This window comes from Zingiber officinale, chromosome 8B (genome assembly GCF_018446385.1).
Source record: "Zingiber officinale cultivar Zhangliang chromosome 8B, Zo_v1.1, whole genome shotgun sequence".
NCBI lineage: Eukaryota > Viridiplantae > Streptophyta > Magnoliopsida > Zingiberales > Zingiberaceae > Zingiber > Zingiber officinale.
The window spans coordinates 114821878-114846535 of NC_056001.1; positions in this window are offsets into that span (position 1 = coordinate 114821878).

Here is a 24658-nt window from a genome sequence, read left to right on the forward strand (position 1 = left end):
GGACGTTACTATACTTTGTTTATTTGGCACCAATACAAGTAAGTATAATAACCAAATGCCTTTATTTATATAGAATATGATACAACAAATCCAAAATACAACCATCAAATGATTGGCTTTAGGGCTCTAGCTAACACCTACGACAATGCCAAAGAACTGTGGGACTCGCTAGTCAAACTATACGAAGGGACCGATGAGTCTAAGGTAAACAAACGAGATTTACTTTTAAATAATTTATTTAATATAAAAATGTTTCCCGGAGAGACGGCCTCGCAACTACACACTCGACTGAAGGACATCTTAAACGGCCTCCACCTGATCGGGCATAATCTTGAAAATCGTGACACAATAAGGTACGCTCTGAATGCTTTTCTGAGGAATGCTTTGTGAGCATCAATTGTAGATGCGTACAAAGTTTCTAAGGACCTTTCAATACTTAAGTTTGATGAATTATTTTATGAGTTGGAATTACATGAACAATCTAACATAAGCCATGTCGAGAAAGGAGTTGCTTTGTATACAGGTCCAAGCAAGGAGACAAAATCAAAAACCAAGATTGAGTCTGAAAGCGAGTCAGACTCTGACTCAACAAATGAAGAAGAGTTAGTCAACATGGTTCGGAGACTTTTGATGAAGAAGAAGTTCAGAAGAAATGCCAAAAAGACATCATCCAACTAGACCCAAAATAAATCAGAAGTGATTTGTTACGGATGCAACAAAAAGGGACATTTCAAAATCGATTGCCCGAATCGGAAGGAAGAAAGGTCTAAATCGACAAGACGAAAGAAGGCTCTTCAAGCGACATAGGACGAAACTTCTTCCGACGAATCCGACAAGGAGCGAATGAAACATTCAAGCCATCTTGCATTTAAGGAAAGAAATGAAGATTCCGACTCTGAGTCCGATGACGAGTACGAGTTCAAGATCGACATCGAGTCCAACAAAAGCCGCGGATCGGAAGATCCAAATATGGTAACGATTTATTCTAAGTCTAATTTGCTTAAAGTAGTTAAGTGTTTGTTTAAAAAATTATCAAAATCGGAAAAATAAAATAACTTGTTACTTAAGGAAATAGACCACCTTAAGCAACAAGTTAACTTGAGTAATTAGACTAACCAAGTTCAAGTCGGAACCTCAACTCAAGTTGAAAAACTTGAGGAAGAGAATTCCAACTTGAAAGGTCAAGTTGAGCGACTCAAGAAAACGTTGGAAAGGTTCGAATTGGGATCCAAATGTCTAAATATGGTACTTGGGTCGCAACGAGCCATGTACAACAAATCAAGACTTGGTTACAACCCTAAACAAATGAACAAGTCATATTTATCTTTAATCAGTCAAAATGTTAGAAGTCAAGTCAAAGCATGTGTTCAAACAAAACTTTTAACCAAACCAATTGAACCAAACCTATACTTAATCCCTAAGAGTCAGATTCATTACTTAGATAGACCTTATCTAAGCTATGACTCAGTCACTACAACAAAAACCTTCATAGACATCGGTTTTTCACCGGTGTCTATTTCATTTTCGACCGATGTCTATGAAGCCGATGTTAAAAGTCTGCCATTTTAGACATCGGGTTAAAACCGGTGTAGTATCACTTAACGACACCGGTCTTCGAATCGGTTATTAACCGGTGTAGTATCACTTAACAACACCGTTTCATCAACGGTGTAAAACCGATGTAATATTGTATGTTAATAACACCAGTTTTGGCAGCGATAAATGATCGATGTAATATTAGTTAATAACACCGGTTTTACAGCGGTGAAAAACCGATGTAATATGTATATTTTTTAACAGCACAAATTTGATTTTAAACCCAACAATAACAAAAAAAGTACACAAATATTCATAAATTATACAAATATTCTTCATTCAATAATATCTATAAAATACACAAATATTCACAAATTACATAAATAATCTTCTTACAACAGTATCTATAAAATACACAAACATTCTTTTTACATCAAAAGCTAATAGATATCAGAATCAAGGTAGAACATTCTTTTAACAACACATCAAGGTAGAACCGCACTTCAAATGTAATCTAGTATGCATTCAGCCCACTCGAACCGCACTTCATCAATTTCAACTCTGGAATACTTGAGATTTATAAACTGTAAAAACACATAAATAATATATTAGTAAACCAAGACTAAAAATCATAGTTGAAAGAGAGAAGAGAAGTCCGTTTTAGACCAAACAAATGGTATGCTGCAACTTAACTTAAGAAGACCGTTTCCACAACCTCCAGATTCCTTGGGTGGGCAAGGAATGTTGCTTCCATGATTCTTAGCCTTGCTATCAGATTCAACGGTGGATAAAGATGAGTTATCTGGTCGCTCGCCTGTGGAACGTCTTCGTCTTTTCCCAACAATTTCTCTGATGACATACTTCTTTGCCCTCTGTCTCCTACCAGCCTTGGAGGAATCAATTGCAGGTGTCTGAGAAGCAGATCCCTTTACTATCTTTCCGCAACAATCTAAGCAAAGTTTGTAAGAGCAATTTGAGCAACTTCTGTGAAAATCCACTAGTGAAGTCCTGCAATAATTATTGGTTCCAAGGGGGAAACAAGAAAAGAAAACAATATCAATCAAGTGAACATTTTAATGCATGATGAGACGATAACAAAGAACAGAATATGACCTAAAAATTAGAACTTGCCAAAGCAAAATAGAGGCACAAGTTTACAAATGACCATTTAAGAAATAGGGTCAGGACACATTATTCAGTTATTATGTCCATGATTTCAGAAACATAGCAAATTACGAAATTCTCATAGGTGTTAAAGATGTGAAGACATACCAGTTAACAAGCTCATTGCGAGGCTCATATACTCGAAGAAGTACACCAGAAAATCCACCTTCTGGATGATAGATCGATCAAGAGGATATCTAACTGGAGGAAGAAACTAGGCAATTGTTTTGAAGCTTACCTTGATCCCCTGGCTTTACTTCCAGTTCATTTAATTGGTTCTGATAGATATGTTTCAGCAAGGGAAGCAATTTAGATATCAAGCTATATGTGTGCTCCTTATTATTAAACTTGTTTTGACCATTTGCCAGTTCCTGAAGATGATACAAATTGCATATGCACATAAAATTGTCATAAACCCAATCTAACACCAGACTGGGTTTATGATAATTTTGATAAGTACTATGATTTGGTCACTCCTGATACCAGTCTTGTTAGTCCTGAGACTGATGCTAATCCTAAGACTAAAGAAATTGCAAAAAAGATGATGATAATGGGTTTATGGTGCATACATATAAAGCCAGAAAATAGACCTTCAATTAGCATGGTTATCAACATGTTGGAAGGAAGCATCATGGACCTGCAAATGCCACCAAAACCAGAATTCAGTTAGAGTGTCATTTGAAGATTAATAAATGATGCAATATTATTTTTGTTTCCACAGTATTCTGAACAATAAAACAAAATCAAGCCTGTATAACATTTGGCTTGAATGTAATCTGTGATCAAAGTAATTTCTTAATTCTGTTTTGTGTGGTGAGATTATATTGGAAAACAAATATTGTTTAAATGCTTGTTGACCTCATAATGTTGTAAAAGAGTCGCAAAAATAATTGTTTATCATATGCCAAACTAGTAATAGGGAGATATATATTCCCTTTAGCACCCATAACAGTCAATAGGATAAGATAGTCCATTCAGATTAGAGAATTATATGGGAAAGATAGTTGTTGTTCTTTCCAATTTCCATCATTTTGATTGCAGAGGTGAAGAGTTTCTGTCTACCTCTAATTTTGTTTGTACATAATAACAACAAAGAGAAATTCTTGGAAAATAGCTCTTGCTGGAAAGATCAAAACAACTGACTAATTAATTATTAGAATTACTATATCACCCTAGTAATAGCTCCAATAATCAACGAGCTTGTCACTCAATTGGCAAAGTCTTTCCGGATCCGGTCTATCCTAAATCCTAAACCGTATTAGGAACTATTCAGATGAATTCAGAAATTCACAAAATCATAATTAACTTGGTCATGAATCGATTTAACAAGAAGGTCAAAAGAAAATACTCACTTAATGATCAAAGCCTTTAAGTTATATATGTAGCGTCTAAGAAGCCCAACACACAAATCCTGTAGAAACAATAACAACAAAAAGAGGTAAATTTATAAGCCAGAAAACATGTCATATTAGTGGAAAGAATTAGCATAAACATAAAAGAAACTTGATAGTTGAAAGAATACATAAAACCAACTTAGCAACAGGAAATAACAACTAGTGCACCTGAATCAAGAACTAGTGCACCTTACTAGTGCATCTGAGACAACAGCTTTGGCACCTGAATCTAAGAATTCTTTCGCCAGGCATGGAGCAAGCCCTTATCTACTCGTGCAGATTACATTTCGGTCTCACCAAGCTCCAACCTGGTAGAATGCATGTGATTGAATAAGTTTGTTTACACCTCTTAACAACTGAATTAAAAATGAACAAAGACAGAGTAATGGATAATCACCAGAGTAACCAGACATTGTATATAGAAACAACTAGATTTAAGAGTGAAAGCATTGTCAGATATATAACAGCAATTAGAAATGACTAGATTAAGAGTGAAGCATTGTTTGACTTCTCAAACGCAATGACAACCAAATGATACCCTCCCCAGTATGGACCTTAGATTTAATGTGCTAAATTTGTCATAAAATTGAAAGTATGTACATGTATTTATTAACACTTAAAATTTGTATTAGATTCATTAGAATAGTAAGAATTCATGCTAAATTTACAAATTAATTATCCTAATTAAAATTGCAAGCATTAATATTCAGTCTAGATGATCATCAAAGTAATTGAATTTTTCTTCAACTACAAAGTATCATAGCCACTCTGCACATAATTACCATCTTCAGATGTCAAGTAAACAGCAGGAACTCTAAGCCGAAACATAAATGCACTTAATTATATCTTGGTTGTTATCCTCCATAACCATTAGTTATAAGAGAGTAAATTTTGTAAATTAGGTTCTTGCTAAAGAGACAGTAGATACAAAATTCACAAGACGAGAAAATCCATACTTGCATGCGTTTTACAGCCCATATAACTTTGATAGATACCACGTGACTTGAAAGGTCGCCATTTTGTTAATGGATCAGCTATAGATGAAGGCTTAGCCAAGGCGTAAGCTTCCTTTCTGTTTCTTCCTCGAACAAGCTAAGTGAAGACAGGCTCATTTAACACATTGGAGAAATGTAAATAATTTTGCCCATGTAAGATCAATATTGGCAAAGGTAAATCTTATTTTCCCCAGAAATGTGCTAGACTACACTGGAAAACTCAAGTGATGGACATAGCATAGTGATTTCAGCACAAAAGTTGGCATGACATTAATCTGTGCATTAGATGATGATATCAACCCAAAGGAAATTAGGAATAAAAATCAACAACAAATCATACTGTGCGAGATTTACGTCTAAACTCTCTGCAGGTGTCTAATGTACTAAAGCTAGATCATAAAAGCACTGCCTTAATAGTCAACCTACCAAGCCATGGATTAGAACTTTCCTTGGATGTTCTATAATGTACCAAAGCTTCATCCATTACAAAGATTGTCATAAAAGTCAACCTTCTAAGACATGGATCAAAAACTCTCCCTATATTTATCAACAGTGTTGCAAATGTATATTTTCTTTCATTATATTGCCTGGTTCCTCCATTCTCGTTCACACGATGGGCTCATTGGTTCTTCTGGGCGTAAAGCTCCTCTTCGCATCATTAAGAAAAAAAAAGAAAAAAAAATGTGAAATAAAAAATGCGATTAATTTCATTGCCCTTGTTAAAAACCCAAGATGTGTCCATTCGAATTAGGATTCCAAAACAAGAAAATTTCAGCATAAAAATTTGCAAATTTCTTAACCCTCAAACACCAGAATCCTCCAATTTCAGCCCAGGATACTTGGAGCCAACGAGAAACTTATCCCTTTAGCTCCGCCGTTGGGATGGACAAGCAAAAAGGGAAAAAGAAATGATACAAACATTAAGCGACAAATCTATGGGAGGCTAAAATCGAGATGTACTTAAAATATCGAACACACCCTTGAGATCGTCTCTTCTTCTATAGGCGGAGGCGAGGGCTTGGGACCGCTCAGACCAGCGAAGAGAGTACGACTCCGGGAAGTGGCAGACGGTGGAAAGAAGACGACGAGTGGGCATCAACGGCGGCGAGGCAAAGGGGGAGCCGTCGTAACCCCTCCCCCTCGAACCACCGCTCCCCCTCAAACCACCGCTCCCCCTCCAGGTGGCGGCAAAGGGGGAGCCATCGGAAGGGCGCCGACGAAGGCGAGGTCATGATTGCCGGAGAGGTAGATCTGGCGCAGAAGGGGAGATAGCGGGAGGGGAGGGATAGGAGGAAGTAAGTAGATGCCCCTTCTGTGTACGAGCTCCTGGATCGCGGTGCTGTTCTCTCTTCCTTCGGATTCCCTCACGTTGCCGACCAACCGTGCCATGGTGGTTGTGGGTGTCCTCTCGCTGTTCGGATCTCGTCGGTCCCTACCTTAGCCGGGGAGAGCGAAGAGAGGAAGGAGGAGGAGGAAGAGAGGATCGGACGAGGAGGCGGGGCGTCGATCGAAGGGGAAGAAGGAAGGGGCGTCGATCGAAGGGGAAGAGGGAGATGAGGCTGAGAGGGTTTAGGTTTAGGCTGAGAGAAGGGGCACGATATTGGTTTAGGTTTGGAGGGAACTTTGTGAAGTGTTGTAAATTTTGGTTGGTGGAAAAATTAAATTATTTTTTTTATTCATTAACACCGGGTTTTAAAAACCGTTGTTAAAACCGGTGTCTATTAACAAAAAAAAAGGCGCTCATAGACATCGGCTAAAAAACCGATGTCTATGAGCGAAAATCTGTGCTCATAGACACCGGTTTTTGGAAAAACCGGTGTAAAATACTCAAAGACATCGGTTTTTGCTTAAAACCGTCGTTGTTCCACCGATGTCTATGAGGATTTTTGTTGTAGTGAGTGTTGATTAACCAAACTCAACACTTAGGATTAGGTTTATTTTCTTCTTAGAATGGTTAGATGAAAAAGGTTTACCAAACCCTACAACATAGTATCGGAATGGATTGGGATGATAGTATGTCAAGGAAACTTTGTCGAAGGCATGTCTAGGCTGAATATGGAATTCTACCTGGTGCACTAGACTTAGTGGATCTGACCGAAGCTACTCCAGTCAAACATGAGCTAGTTAGACCAAAATTTAGTATTAAGTTCTTTGAGCAGGAACAGTTTGGAAAGTCTTCAGCAAGTGATCCACCGTTGATACACAAGAAAGTCATAAGCCTCGCCACTGAACTGAAAGCTTTTCCTTAGGAAACCTACTTGATTAACCCAAAGCTAAGTTTGAATCTAACATGGGTTCAATAACTTTTCAAATCTAATTAATTTTAAAACCTAATTAATTTTCAAACCTAATTAAATTTTCAAACCTAATTAATTTTCAAATTTAATTAATTTTAAAACCTAATTAATTTTCAAACCTAATTAAAATTTCAAACCTAATTAAATTTAAAACTTAAACTTAAAAATTATTTTAAACCGTGATTAAAAATTATTTTAAAACTTATTTAAAAAATTATTTTAAACTTAAAAATTATTTTAAACCTTAATTAAAAATTATTTTAAAACTGAATTAAAAATTATTTTAAACTTAAAAAATTATTTTAAAACTTATTTAAAAAATTATTTTTAAACTTAAAAAATTATTTTTAAACATAAAAAATTATTTTTAAACTTAAAAAATTATTTTAAAACTTATTTAAAAAATTATTTTTAAACTTAATTATTTTAAATACAACTCAACTAACTTAAATAAAAAATAATTACCCACTAAATTTCATCTGAGCGGGAACAGTTTGAAAAGTCTTCAGCAAGTGATCCACCGTTGATACACAAGAAGGTCATAAGCCTTGCCACTGAACTGAAAGCTTACCCTTAGGAAGCCTACTTGATTAACTCAAAGCTAAGTTTGAATCTAACATGGGTTCAATAACCTTTTTCAAATCTAATTAATTTTAAAACCTAATTAATTTTCAAACCTAATTAAATTTCAAACCTAATTAAATTTTCAAACCTAATTAATTTTCAAATTTAATTAATTTTAAAACCTAATTAAATTTTCAAACCTAATTAATTTTGAAACCTAATTAAATTTAAAACTTAAACTTAAAAATTATTTTAAACCGTAATTAAAAATTATTTTAAAACTTATTTAAAAAATTATTTTAAACTTAAAAATTATTTTAAACCTTAATTAAAAATTATTTTAAAACTGAATTAAAAATTATTTTAAACTTAAAAAATTATTTTTAAACTTAAAAAATTATTTTAAAACTTATTTAAAAATTTATTTTAAAACTTAATTATTTTAAATACAACTCAACTAACTTAAATCAAAAATAATTACCCACTAAATTTCATCCTTTAACCAAACTTTGGTTTAAATTCTACGTTTTGTAGGAATCCAAAGCTCTGGATAAATGAATCTTGGGTAGCGGCTGCTCTAGACACATGACTGGGGATCAACACAAATTTTCCAACATTGAATTCAAAAACTTAGGGTCAGTTGCCTTTGGAAACAATGACAAGCTAAAGGTAATTGGTACAGGTGAAATTCAATTACAGTCTAACATTTCAATTAAAAAAGTTTTACTTATTGAACATTTTAATTATAATCTGCTTAGTATAAGTCAACTCTGTGATTCAGGATTTAAGGTTAAATTTTTATCTTCTGAATGTTTGATAAGTTACAATGACTCAACTAATATATTATTAAAAGGCTTTCGAGATAAAAATATATATTCAATTCATCTACCTAAAACAATGCCTAAATGTTTTTTAACAAATGATGATGAAACTTGGTTGTGGCATAGGAGATTAGCTCACACTCATTTTAGAAATTTACTAAAATTGAATAAGAATGGTTTAGTAAATGGTTTGTCGAAGTTAGGGAATCCTATAAATAAATTTTGTAATTCTTATCAACAAGGAAAACAAATTAAATCAACTCATAAACTTACTAATCAAAATAGAACAAATAGAATACTTGATCTAGTACACCTAGATTTATTTGATTCTCATGGAATAAAATCTTTAAATAGAAGTCTTTACTGTTTAGTAATCATTGATGACTACTCTAAATATACTTGGGTTAAATTCTTATCTACTAAAAAAGAAACCTTTGAAATATTTAAAAAAATTTGTAAACAAGTAGAAAACAAAAAAGAGATTAAGATTAAGAAAATAAGAAGTGATAATGGAGGTGAATTCAAAAATCAAAACTTTAATAATTTTTGTTTAGAAAATGGTTATCACCATGAGTTTTCGTGCCCTAAAACTCCACAACAAAATGACTTAGTAGAACGTAAGAATAGAACCTTACAAGAAGCTGCATGAACAATGTTAAATGAATATGATATACCAAAATATTTTTGGGATGAAGCTGTTAATACAGCTTGTTATATCCAAAATCAAATTATAATTAATAAAGATCAAAATAAAGCATCTTATGAAATTTATTTTAACAAAATTCCTAACATAAAATATTTTAAAGTATTTGGTTGTGATGTTCACATTTTAAATCTTAAAGATCACTTCGGCAAATTTACTTCAAAAACTAACCAAGGAATCTTTCTTGGGTATTCATCTACAAGTAGGGCCTATAGAGTTTACAATAAATCTACTTTGAAAATTGAGGAAACCACCAATGTAACCTTTAATGAAAATGATCATATTTCTATTACTTAAAATGATCCTAATCATCCAGTTAATCTAGAAGAAGAAGAAGACTTAATACAACCTAAAGAATATGAGAATTCTAATACAAGAATAGTAAAATCTAACCCTAATCATCTAGTTAACCAAATCATAGAAAATTCTGAATTAAGGGTTCAAACAAGATCTGCCTTTAGAAATTTAAGTCAAATAGCATTAATTTCTAAAATTGAACCTAAACACATAAGTGATGCATTAACAGAACCTGACTAGATAATTTCAATGTAAGAAGAGTTAAATCAATTCGAAAGGAATCAAGTTTGGGATTTAGTACCTCCACCAAAAGGTAAGACAATTATAGACACCAAATGGGTATTTAGGAACAAATTAGACGATCAAGGTGAAATCCTAAGGAATAAAGCTCGTCTAGTAGCAAAGGGGTTCAGTCAAGTCAAAGGACTAGATTACGACGAGACTTATGCCTCGGTAGCCAGACTTGAATCAATTAGAATGTTGATCGCCTATGCAGCATTTAAAGGTTTCAAGTTATACCAAATGGATGTTAAATCTGTATTTTTAAATGAATATATTAAGGAAGAAGTCTACGTGAATCAACCACCCGATTTTGAGGATATAGAAAACCCAACATATATCTTTAAGCTAAAAAAGATATTATATGGACTAAAACAAGCACCTAGAGCTTGGTATGAAAGACTGTCTAGTTTTTTAAAATCTAAAGGGTTTAATGAAGGACAAATTGATCCTACACTTTTTATTAAAATCTTTAATTCAGACATTTTCATAGCTCAAGTTTATGTTGACGATATTGTATTGGGTTCAACCAACTCAAAATTCTTACACGAATTTGTAACTTTAATGAAAAATGAATTTGAAATGAGTTTAGTTGGTGAATTAAATTATTTTTTAGGTCTTCAAATTATACAGACTAAAGATGGTAACTATGTACATCAAACTAAATACACAGAAGACCTTATTAAGAAATTTGGTATGGAAAACTCCAAAGAAATTAAAACACCTATGGCAAGTAACATAAATCTTGATAGTGACTGATCCTGTCTGAGAAGCAGGACACGACGGAGATCCGAAAGAAAGAAACCCACCGTGCTGATGAAGAATGATGTCCGCAGAATACCGATCAGAGAAATCCAAAGCGGATCGGGAAAAATAGAATCACCGGAGGCTTTCCTCGTACGAAGACCCGATGACGAAGAAGAAAGCCAAATCTGAAGAAAAGAAACCCAGATCTGATGCTCTTGAGACTTCCTGCGCACAAGAGACCAACCAACACTATCGTCAGTGACCTAAGACCGGGGTGGGAATCCCTGGCTAGGCCCTCCGACGCTCAAGTTAGTGATCTCTCTCGATGTGGAAGAAGGAGGAAGAAGATAAACAGTAGTTGAAAAATTAGGGTTCTCAATGTGCACAGCGATGTGAACTTACCTTGCCAACGGAGAGGATTCCCCTTTTTATACCACTTCATATAACCTCCGTAGTCATGAAGTGGACCCCGGTTTGTTAGAGTTTGTTATGAGATGACATCAGCTATGTACTTGTGGTAAATGTCTTTTAAGGAATCTTTTTTGTACCCCAGATGTACCTTCTTTGTCGTTTAGTACCTGTAAAATAGTATAAAAACACATTTCCCGCCAAAATATATAACACCCGTCATAGAGTCATGTATTGCGGATATCTTTTGAAATATTTATCTCTATTCTTCCTCATGAGGCTTCTGTCTACGACCTTCTACATTATTTATCCTACTTAGCAATGAGCCATATTTTATCAGGTATTTTTCCAAGGTGTTGGTTGACCTGGCTGATATTAACCTTCTTTCTTCAAGGCATGTAGCAATCGATACTATTCTACATGCTTTCAAAAGTATCTCCCGACCGATATCAGCCTTACTTCTTATGTCCCGGCCGATATTAGCCTACCTCCTTTGAGGTATATGGATCTTCCTCCTAGGAAGTATATTTTGGCCGATATTGCCTTACTTCTTATGTCCCGGCCGATATTAACCTACCTCCTTTGAGGTATATAGATCTTCCTCCTAGGAAGTATATTTTGGTCGATATAGCCTTACCTCTTATTGAGGTATGTTTCAGTCGATATTAGCCTACTTCCTTTGAGGTATATATCAGTTAATGCGAATCTTACTCTTGGGAAGTGTGTTTCGGCCGATATAAACCTAACTTCCCCTGGGAGGTATGTCCCGGTTGATAGAAACCTAACTTTCCCTGGGAGGTACGTCCTGGCCGATATTAACCTACCTCCTTTGAGGTATATGTCTGATATGGGTTAGGTTTTGTGGGTCTTCAGATGAGGAAAGAAAAGGAGGAAAGAGTCAAAGGAGGAAGGCCAATAACGGCCGAAACATACTTTCAGAATAAAGATAGGCCAATATCGACCGACACACGCCTGCCGAACGAAGGTAGGCCAATATCGGTCGATACAGGCTTGCTGTACGAAGGTAGGCCAATATCGGTCGATACATGCCAGTCGAACGAATGTAGGCCAATATCGATCGATACATGCCAGCCGAACGAAGGTAGGCCAATATCGGTCGATACATGCCTGCCGAACGAAGGTAAGCCAATGTCGGTCGATACATGCTTGTCGTATGAAGGTAAGTTAATAATGACCGATGCACACTCCAGAGCAAGGATAACCCAAAATCGGTCGATACATGCCTGCCGAACGAAGGTAGGCCAATATCGGTCGATACATGCCTGTCGAACGAAGGTAGGCCAATATCGGTCGATACATGCCTGCCGAATGAAGGTAGGCCAATATCGATCGATACATGCTGGCCGTATGAAGGTAAGTTAATAACGACCGATGCACACTCTAGAGCAGAGATAACCCAATATCGGTCGATACATGCCTGCCGAACGAAGGTAGGGCAATATCGGTCGATACATGCCTGCCAAACAAAGGTAGACCAATATCGGTCGATACATGCCTAGCGAACGAAGGTAGGCCAATATCGGTCGATACATGCCTGCCGAACGAATGTAGGCCAAAATCGGTCGATACATACCTGTCGAACGAAGGTAGGCCAATATCGGTCAATACATGCTTGCCGTATCAAGGTAAGTTAATAACGACTGATACATACTCCAGAGCAAAAGTATACTAATATCGGCCAAAAGGGTTAACGAATACCTCAGAAACATGTTGGATAAAATATTATTACAAATAGAAGTCACATGAAGAAGAATCATACATGAATATATCGAATAGAATAATTCATGATGGAGAATATATATTTTGGCGGGAAATATGCTTTTAGATTGTCTTGCAGGCGCTAAACGACAAAAAAGGTACATCTGGGGTACAAAAAGATTCCTTAAAAATCATCTTCCCCAAGTACGCGGCTGATGTCATAATGAACTCTAACAAACCGGGGTCCACTTCATGACTACGGAGGTTATATGAAGTGGTATAAAAGGGGGAATCCTCTCCGTTGGCCAGGTAAGTTCGCAAGTTCACGAGTTCACATCCCTAATTTTCTGGCTATTGTTCATCTTCTTCTTCCTTCTTGCACACCGAGAGAGATAACTGACTTGAGCGTCGGAGGGCCTAGCCAGGGATTCCCACCCCAGTCTTAGGTCACTGACGATATTGTTGGTTGGTCTCTTGTGCGCAGGAAACTTGGGAAGCTCCGGATCTAGGTTTTCTTCTGTTGGATTTTCTTCTCGCCATTAGAACTTTGCACCAGGAAGGTATTCTGTGATTCTGTTCTCTCTAATCCGCTTTGGGTTTCTCGGATTGGCATTCAGGCAGGTATTATTCTTCATCGAGGCAGTAGGTTTTTTCCTTCTAGCTCTCCATTTTGTCAAGCTTCTCAGACAGGATCAAATTTAGCGTCGTCTGTGGGAACTTCACCTGAATCTGAGACTACATGATGGAAGAAGCTGGGAAGTCGAACCTACTTACTATCAGTCGCGAGGATTTGGATCTCCTCATTAATTCTCATGTTCAGAAAGCCCTACAACAATAGCAGCAACAACTGCAAGCTCATACTGGGGCCACTCTGTCGACGGCCCATCATCCGGCGATATCAACTACTGAGCATCGAAAAGGAAAGGAGGTGGAAGAAGAAGAACCTTTGTATTTTCCTCCAGCTACTATTTCTCCAACCAGGCATCCACGAGCCTTCCTTCGTACTCCCTTGGATCCAGGGGGTAAGAAGCCTGTGTTCCAAGAGTCCTCTGGTGAGGCGCCGGACAGAGAGAAGCGTAAGATTAAAATGATAACCAGTGATAGTTCACCAGAAAAGGTCATCTCCCCATTCTCACAAAGTGTATTAAATGACCCACTTCCTAAGCGATATCAGAATCTGCAAATTGGAGAATATACCGGAACCTCAGATCCAGAAGATCACTTATTAAAATTTGAGAATGTAACTTTGTTGCAACAATTCTCCGATGGAGTGAAGTGTCGGATGTTTCTCACTACTCTTGGGGGAGCAGCACAGCGCTGGTTCAAAAGGTTACCTGAAAAGTCTATTCGAAAATTTAAAGATTTCAAGAAAGTCTTTCTACATCATTTCTCCAGCAACAAAAGGTATCATAAGGCCCCGTGGAGCCTATTTTCAATTAAGCAGACGTCTAAAGAATCCATCCGGGCATATATTAAAAGGTTTAATCAGGGAGCTATAGATGTACCTAATGCTACTACTGAAATATTAGTAAGTGCCTTCTCTCAGGGTTTAAATGATAATGATTTCTTTAAAGATTTGGTAAGAAATCCTCCTGTTAATTTTGATTCCCTGATTGAACGTGCCACTGAGTTCATTAACGTAGAAGAAGCCCAAGCTGCTCGTAGGAAAGAAGGTGTTCCCTCTTCTCCTACTCATACGAAGGAGAAGGCTCCGACCCCGGTACCCCCACCAAGAGGACCTAGAACCACTCATCCACCTCATCGGCAACCAGATTATCGTCCGCAAGCTGTACAGCATGTAGAGATGCAGCTGGAGGCACCAAGGAGATGGTGTACTTATCATAAAACTAGCAGTCATCACTCTGATGATTGTTTTGTTTTGAGAAATAGACGAGCCAATAAAGAGCACTATCAGAGGCAGAACTATTACCGGCAACAGTACCCCCGGCAGCAATGTCCGCTCAAACCGGAATATCACTCGGATGGAACCCGGCAAGAAGCAATACCGGTCCCAGCTGGTACCAGCCAAGTATCAGATAAAGCACCTTCCGAAACCACAATGACTCGTCAGGAAGAGAATAGAAACAATTCTGCTCGAGGTAATATTAACATGATTACGGGCGGACCCACTGATGGGGATTCTAACAGAGCCAGAAAAGCACATGCCCGAAGATTGAAGATTCATGCAGTAGGATGCAGCATGGAATGAGCAGCCGGTCCTGAAATAAGTTTTGGGCCCAAGGATCTAGAGGGGGTAGAAATACCTCACGACGACGCATTGATCATTAAAGCTGTGATAGCCAATTATGCCATCGCTCGTACCTTCATAGACACTGGCAGCTCAGTCAACATTATATTCAAAAAGGCTTTTGATCAGCTACAAATTGACCCTAGTGAACTTCAACCGATTGCAACTCCTTTGTATGGCTTCACATGCAATGAAGTGCAACCTTTGGGTCAAATAAAATTGGCCATTTCTCTAGGAGAGGAACCCCTGATGAGGACTAGGAGATCCTATTTTATGGTAGTAGATGCTCCATCTTCTTATAATGTGATATTGGGTCGACCTGCCTTGAATGAGTTCAGGGCGGTCGTTTCTACTTTCTGTCAAAAGATTAAGTTTCCTGTGGAGGATCAGGTTGGAGAAGTACGAGGCGATCAAAAAACAGCCCGGAAATGTTACGTAGAAATCATTCGAACTGAGGCCAACACCGCCCGGAAGATTCAAAGAATGGAAGTTAATGCCATTCGCGAAAAGCAACCCGTCCTGGTTTATGAAGAAAAGGAAGAAGTTCAAATCTAGACTAGATGGCCAGAAGCTACCACCTACGTTGCAGCCGATCTTGATCCTGATCTTAAAGCTGAGTTGGTGCAATGTTTGAAGAAAAATAACGATGTATTTGCCTGGACTCCCAAAGAAGTTTCGGGCATTTCTTCTGCTGTCATGGAACATTCCTTGCATGTCTTTCCGGATGCCCGCCCGGTCATGCAAAGGAAGAGGAGTTTTAGTATGGAGCAAAACCATATTATCAAGGAAGAAATAACCAAGCTTATGGAGGCTGGATACATTAGAGAAGTGCAATTCCCTAGCTGGTTGGCCAATGTGGTATTAGTCTCTAAACCCGAGAATAAATGGCGAGTGTGCATTGACTTTCGGGATCTCAACAAAGCTTGCCCAAAGGATTATTATCCACTACCCAGAATAGACCAGCTGGTTGACTCCACTGTCGGATGCGAATATATCTCTATGTTGGATGCGTGTCAAGGTTATCATCAAGTCCCCTTGGCCAAAGAGGATCAAGAAAAGGTTAGTTTTATAACACCTGAAGGCACTTATTGTTATAATGTTATGCCCTTTGGACTAAAAAATGCAGGAGCAACCTATCAGAGGCTTATGAATAAGGTTTTTCAGAAGCAGATTGGTAGGAATATGGAAGTGTATGTTGATGATATCTTAATTAAGTCTCTTCAAGCTGATGATCTGTGCAGGGATGTGGAAGAAACTTGCAAGACATTAAGACAGTATGGGCTCAAATTAAATCCAAGCAAATGCTTGTTTGGCGCGAAAGGAGGAAAATTCCTGGGATATATGGTGTCCGAGAGGGGGATAGAAGCCAACCCGAGCAAAGTCAAGGCACTGCAGAACATGGAGCCACCTCGCAACCTGAGGGAAGCGCAAAGATTGACAGGCCGAATCACAGCCCTGTCTAGATTTATTTCTAGATCAGCCGATCGTAGTTTCCATTTCTTTAAAATACTCAGAAAGGCTAATAAGTTTCAATGGAATGAAGAATGTGATAAGGCTTTCCAAGAATTGAAAGATTATTTGGCTACCCTCCCTGTATTGGCTAAACCTATAGCAGGAGAAACTCTGTGGGTGTATTTGTCGGCTAATGAAAATGCCGTGGGTTCTGTATTAGTCAGGCAGGAAGGAAAAGAGCAACAACCTGTATATTTTTCTAGTCATTTATTAAAAGGAGCGGAGTGTAGATACACTACACTAGAAAAACTGGCTTATGCTCTAATATTGACTGCTCGGAGGTTGCGCCCATATTTCTTAGCACATGAGATTATTGTCTTAACCAATAGCACTCTTGGACGGGTATTGCTCAACCCAGAGGCATCAGGACGGTTAGTCAAATGGACAACCGAGCTTGGGGAATATGACATCCAATATCAACCCCGCTCGGATATCAAGGCACAAGCTCTAGCAGATTTCATCATAGAGGTTCAAGGCCCAGAAGAAGAAGATACCTGGAAAGTTTATGTGGATGGATCTGCAACTAGACAAGGCAGTGGAATCGGTATTCTTCTTGTATCCCCAAGAGAAGACAGACTTCAACTCTCCATTAGATTAAATTACAGAGCTACCAACAATGAGGCTGAATATGAAGCTCTAATAGCCGGCCTACAAGCTGCTCGGCATGTAGGAGCAGCTCGAGTCCTTATATATTCTGATTCTCAGCTAGCAGCCCAACAATTATCAGGTAATTTTGAAATCAATAATGACAGGCTTAAGTTATATGCCGAGGCATTCGATAAGTTGAAGTCTCAATTTCAAGATGTAAGCATACAAAAAATTGCTCGATTGGAGAATCAAGTGGCAGATGAATTAGCTAAACTAGCCTCTGCTATAGTACCATGGAGCCTTGATCGACCAGTGGAACAGACCCTGTTAATTTCCTGTATTGAGAGACAGACTGATATAGAAATTCAGGGTGATTGGCGAGCTCAAATTATATTATATTTACAGCAAGGTCTTCTTCCGAGAGATACAGAACAAGCCAGGGTATTTAAGAAACGAGCTGCTCAATATACTATGGTGGGGGAGCAATTATATAAAAGGGCTTTTTCCAGACCTTTGCTCAAGTGTGTAGGCACAGAAGACACACAATTTATTTTACAGGAGGTGCATCAGGGTTCTTGTGGTAGTCATATAGGAGGGAGATCTTTGGCTCGTAAAATCCTCTTAGCGGGATATTTCTGGCCCACTCTACATGAAGATGCCGCCAAACTGGTAAGAACTTGTATTTCTTGTCAAAAGCATCAGAATATATTACATCACCCTACCCAGTTATTAAGAACCTCTATAGTCTCGTGTCCATTTGATCAATGAGGTATGGACATAGTAGGTCCATTTCCTATGACTGCTGCACAGAGGAGGTTCTTGTTGGTGGTTGTGGATTATTTCTCTAAATGGGTGGAAGCAGAACCACTTGCTAGAATTACAGAAGACGCGGTCATTAAATTCTTATGAAAAAATATAATCTGCCGGTTTGGCATTCCTCATAAGTTGGTCTTTGATAATGGAAGGCAGTTTCAAGGCAATAGAATCCTAGACTGGTGTCAGAGTTATGGGATTACCCAGGCCTTCACCTCTGTAGCTTACCCGCAAAGAAATGGTCAAGCAGAAGTAACTAATAGGGAGATTATTAGAGGACTGAAAACTAACCTAGATCATGTCGAAGGTAGCTGGGTAGACGAGTTACCCAGTGTTCTCTGGGCATATCGTACTACGCCTCGTGAAGCTACAGGAATCACTCCTTTCCAGTTAGTCTATGGAGGAGAAGCAGTAATCCCCATTGAGGTAGGAGTAGAGTCTGACAGAAGGCAATTGTATGATGAGGATAATAGAGACCGACGACTTATGGAGCTGGACTTGATCGAGGAAATAAGGGATAAAGCTGCTACTCGTCTTATATCATATCGACAGAGGATGAGACAGAATTACAACAAAAGGGTCATTCCCAGATTCTTCCAAGTAGGTGATTTGGTATGGAAACGAGTTAAGCCTGTGGGAGATGTCAGCAAGTTGGCACCGCAATAGGGAGGGCCTTATAAAGTGATAGAAAAGCTCGCGTCAGGCTCATATTATCTCCAGGATGCCGAAGGAAGAATGTTGGAACTCCCTTGGAGCGCTAATCATTTGCAACCCTATCGAGCCTGATTGGATCATATTACTTTAAATATGTTCACAGTTATTGGAATTCCCAGGCGAATTGAGATACTTGCAGTTTATGTACTTTGTTTCTTTGATGAAAGTCAAGCAAGATAAATGTTGACACAGGAAATAAATATGGTTCATGCGAATTGATAAGTATCAGGGGAAGCCTCCTTTCTATTTTTCAAGCAGTAAAATAACGGGAAATCTTAAAGGCCTATTCAGCTCCCCTCAGGGAATTACAAGCCTACACGAGGTTAGCCCAAGTACTATACTTTCGTATTAAACCAAAGTCGATCGGGAAGATTCTATGAAGTAACCCGGCGGGCCTTCATAGGAAAAACCGGAGACTATAAACCAAGACAGATCAAAGTCGATCGAGAAAATCTTATGAAGTAACCCGGTCGGACCTTCATAGGAAGACTCGGAGACTATAAACCAAAGTCGATCGGGAAGATTCTATGAAGTAACCCAGCGGGCCTTCATAGAAAAAACCGGAGACTATAAACCAAGACAGATCAAAGTCGATCGGGAAAATCCTATGAAGCAACCCGGACGGGACTTCATAGGAAGACTCGGAGACTATAAACCAAAGTCGATCAGGAAAATCCTATGAAGCAACCCGGACGGGACTTCATAGGAAGACTCGGAGACTATAAACCAAAGTCGATCGAGAAAATCTTATGAAGTAACCCGGTCGGACCTTCATAGGAAGACTCGAAGACTATAAACCAAAGTCGATCGGGAAGATTCTATGAAGTAACCCAGCGGGCCTTCATAGAAAAAACCGGAGACTATAAACCAAGACAGATCAAAGTCGATCAAGAAAATCTTATGAAGTAACCCGGTCGGACCTTCATAGGAAGACTCGGAGACTATAAACCAAAGTCGATTGGGAAGATTCTATGAAGTAACTGTTGGTTGCTACTCGGAAAACCTAGAGGTTCCACTGTACAAAAATTTTGTACAAAGGTCTAAACCTTTTCCTAGCTACCATGTATTCTTTTAAATTAAATTTTGGATCGCCTGCGGAACTTAACACGTTTTATCCAAAACTTAATCTATTTATTCTTTTAGGTTTTGACTTAGGTCTCCTGCGGAACTTAACACGTTCGACCCAAATCGCCTTAAGTTATTAATTCCATTAAATATTAATTTCCATAATTGGTTCCCAGTACTGACGTGGCGAGGCACATGGCCTTCTTGGATATGGGAGCAACCACCACCGACTAGACAAAACCTTTTATAGAAAGCTAATATTTAATTTCCTAAAATAACTTTAGGTTAACCGAAAAGAACTATCAAATCACAAGGATAAATAAAACAAAAGAACACAACATCGAAAAACATATTCGAAATACTAGAACGTAAGCCTCTTGTATTTGGTATTATTTCCATAAATAACTAGTATGATGCGGAAAAGGAAAAACTACTAGTTATACCTTCTAGAAAGACCTCTTGATCTTCTATCGTATTCCTCTTCTAACCTCAGACGTTGTGTGGGCAACGATCTTCCGAGATGAGAAACCATCAACCACCTTCTTCTCCTCCTAGCTAGGTTCGGCCACAAAGAAAGAAGCTTCACCAAGGAAGAAAATCAAAACACTAACCAAGCTCCAAGAGATGCTAGCTTCCTCTCCTTCTTCTTCTTCTTCTTCTTCTCCAAGTAGTATCCGGCCACCACAAGAGCTCCAAGGGAAGAGAGAGGTTCGGCCACCACAAGAGGAAGAGAGGGAAAGGATGGTCGGCCACACCAAGGAACAAAAAAGAGGGAGAGAAATAATAGAGGTTGTATCTCATGAAGGCACCCTCACCCCTTCTTTTATATTCCTTGGCCTAGGCAAATTAGGAAATTTAATTACAATAAAATTTCCTTAATTTCCTTGACATGATTTAATTGAGAAAAATAAAATAAAATTTCCCCAATTAAATTCAAGTGGCCGGCCACATCATGAAGAACAAATTGGACAAGTTTCAATCAACAATTAAAACTTCCTAATTTGTTTCCGGAAATTTTAAAATTAAAATTTCTCTTCAAAAATCTCTTCATGGTTGATAAAAAGAAATTTTCATAATTTTAATTTTTCAACATGTGAATAATTTTTAAAGAGAAAATAAAATATCTCACCAATCTACAAATAAGGAAAGAGATCTAATCTCTTTCTTTAATCTTTTGTAGATATTTTACAAGAGAGATATTTTAATTTTAATTCTCTTTAATAAATTATATCTTCCACATAATAAAAATTAAAATTAAATTTCTTTTTTAATTTAATTTGGCCGGCCCCCACTAGCTTGGGTTCAAGCTAGGGCCGGCCACCCAATTTTATACCTAGGCCGGCCCTAGCTTGGTTCCCAAGCTAGCTTGGCCGGCCCCCTATTGGTGGGTATAGGTGGGTATAGTACTCTATAAATAAGAGGCTACGATAGGGACCGAGAGGAGGAATTGGTTTTGGTCTCCCGATAAAATTAAGCATCCCGTGTTCGCCCAGAACACACAACTTAATTTTATCAATAATAATTCATTCCACTATAGAACTATTATTGAACTACCGCACCAATCCCAAATTACATTTTTGGGCTCCTTCTTATTATGAGTGTGTTAGTCTCCCTGTGTTTAAGATATCGAATGTCCACTAATTAAGTGAGTTACTGACAACTCATTTAATTAATATCTAAGTCCAAGAGTAGTACCACTCAACCTTATCGTCATGTCGGACTAAGTCCACCTGCAGGGTTTAACATGACAATCCTTATGAGCTCCTCTTGGGGACATTATCAACCTAGTATCTCTAGGACACAGTTTCCTTCTATAATCAACAACACACACTATAAGTGATATCATTTCCCAACTTATCGGGCTTATTGATTCATCGAACTAAATCTCACCCATTGATAAATTAAAGAAATAAATATCAAATATATATGCTTGTTATTATATTAGGATTAAGAGTACACACTTCCATAATAACCAAGGTCTTTGTTCCTTTATAAAGTCAGTATAAAAGAAACGACCTCAAATGGTCCTACTCAATACACTCTGAGTGTACTAGTGTAATTATATAGTCAAGATAAACTAATACCTAATTACACTACGACCTTCTAATGGTTTGTTCCTTTCCATTTTGGTCGTGAGCTACTGTTTATAATTTATAAGGTACTGATAACATCATCTTCTGTATGTGACACCACATACTATGTTATCTACAGTATAAATTAATTGAACAACTATAACTGAATGTAGACAATTTGACCAAATGTGATTCTTTATTCATAATGAATGTTTATAAAGCTTAGGCTTTCAGTATACACTCCAACAGTAACCCAGCGGGCCTTCATAGAAAAAACCGGAGACTATAAACCAAGACAGACCAAAGTCGATCGGGAAAATCCTATGAAGCAACCCGGACGGGACTTCATAGGAAGACTCGGAGACTATAAACCAAAGTCGATCGGGAAAATCCTATGGAGCAACCCGGACGGACCTTCATAGGAGAAACCGGAGACTATAAACCAATATGAAGCAGAACCATCGGGAAATTATATGAAATATATCAGATGAGTCTTCACAAAAGAGATCAAAGATTCTAAACCCGTGCAAGACAAATAATCGGAGAATCTCCTGGCTTCGAAGCCTAAGTTCGAGAAGGGATTCCATAGAGGAGCCCATATATGTGAAAGTGAAAGTCTTTACTCAAAAGTCGTCCGGGATATTATCTTCAGCCTGAAGATCAATAATTTTATAACGATTCAGTATCCAGTCTCAACTAAGATCATTCATCCTCGGGGAGATACAAAGCATACCGAATGTTACTTAAAGAAGAATCCATCAAGACAAGGCTTAACTTCGAAAGATGAACAAGGGACTTTTTAATAAAATTTATATCCAGCACGCAATAGCATTCCAAAAGGGGTATTCTCAAACTAGCATGAAGAGGAAGCAAGTAAGTGTTAAAATTTCCTTATATCTTGCAAACACTTAGTTACTCAGTACCAACTGCACCTTTTTTCTCATTGTCAATTCTTACTTTACAAGTTTTTATGAATACATTCTTTAAACATTCGGGAAAGGGCCTTTCAAATCTGAGGGTAGTTCTTCATTAAGCCTGCGGTGATTTATGAAAGAAAGGGGAGGTTCCCTGGGTAAATATCCACCCTCTTTTAGCTGTTGAAGAACCCCCGACACGTAATGATTTAGCGCACCCACTATCCTGCGAACAAATTCCCGGGCAAATGCTGGCGACTTTAAGTAAGCTTGCCGCCATTCTTCCCATCGGCTCTTTTCCTGCTCCTTATAACGCTGAAAATCAGCTTGCAGTTTTGAGTTTTGTTCTTTTAAAACATCCTTCTCCGATCTTAGCTGTTCCAATTCCTTCTGGAGCTGTGATAATTCGGTATCTTGAGCTTTCCTCAGCTCTTGTTCCTGTAGAATAGTGAAATCATGAGAAGCCAGGTCCTGAGCTTGGTCAGAAAGATAGGCATTATGAAGCTTCTCTACTTTCTCTAAGATAAGACTTTTCTGAGAAGCATCTAAGAGAGCTTTCTCTTTTAAAGCGATCTCCAATCGAAGACCTGAATGCAGTCTCTCCACCTGTAATTCTAACGTCTTCCTAGCAAGCTCTTTGTCTTTCAACAGTTGTTGACATTCCTCCAATTCTTGCTTCAGGGTTCCCAATTGTTGATTTTGCAAGACCACCTGCTCTTTCAACTGAGCCCTATCACTACTAGGAGAGGGCAAGGCAGCCTTCAATGTCTCTAGTTGAGCTTTCAACTTAGTGTTCTCATGATCTTTAGCTGTGAGCAGCTGATCGATATGCAGACTTGTGGCTAGAAACTAAATAAAAGGATAATGTAGGTTAAAGATACAGTTACAAAGTTAATAAACACATAACTAGGAATACTTACAGCCACTGCCTGATGACTATGGCGATCCGCTCGATGTGGGAGACTAAGGCCTCGCAATTGTTCATAACCTTGTGACCAAGATTCAGCCAATAAACCTTGCAGTTGCAAAGTGCCATAGCCAGGAGGACTAGAAGGCTGTCCCAATTGAGAAGGTAAGCCCGCAGCCACTCTAAATAAAGGAGGGGGATGAAAGGAAGCCGGAGATGGAGAAGAAGAGGAGGCAATGTGAGGAAAAGGGACAGTAGAAGCAAGAGGAGCAGAGTGGGAACTAGAGGGAATAGAAGGTAGTAGTGTAGGAGGGGTTGTTACAATTGTGGAAACACTAACGGCTGAAGGGCTGATAATGGGAGAAGATCTCCGGCAAGGTGTTCGTTTTGCTCGAGGCCTATAAGCCAAGGGAGGCAAGGCCAATGCCAAGGATGTAGAAGGCACAGGAGAGATAGCGGCCATCTCAGAGGAAGGAGCAGGAGAAGCTGAAACAATAGAAGAAGAAGAGATAAGCAGACCAGGCCTCATCATTCGAAGAGCAGGATTGGAGATGATATTGGTGGGAGTCATCGGTGCCTTACCTCTTTCAAAAGAAATAGGTGCCGGAACAAGAGGAGTTTGTACAAAAGTACCAAAGAAATCACCAAAGGGAGAATCCTTGGTAAGATTTGGCTTTTTAACTAAAGTAACAAAAGGCTCTTCTTCTTCCTCTTCCATGAGTGTGACACCCTCTGCTTGTCGTTCTTCTTCGGAAAGCAAGCCCAAGGTAGAGGGATTGGAATCGGATTGGCGAGCCAGTAACCATTGTTCTCCAAGATTATTGATAAAGGACTTGGTCATAGCAGAATTCCTGTACATAAAAGCCGGAAGAATAGCATCGGCTGAAAAGCAGAGTATAAA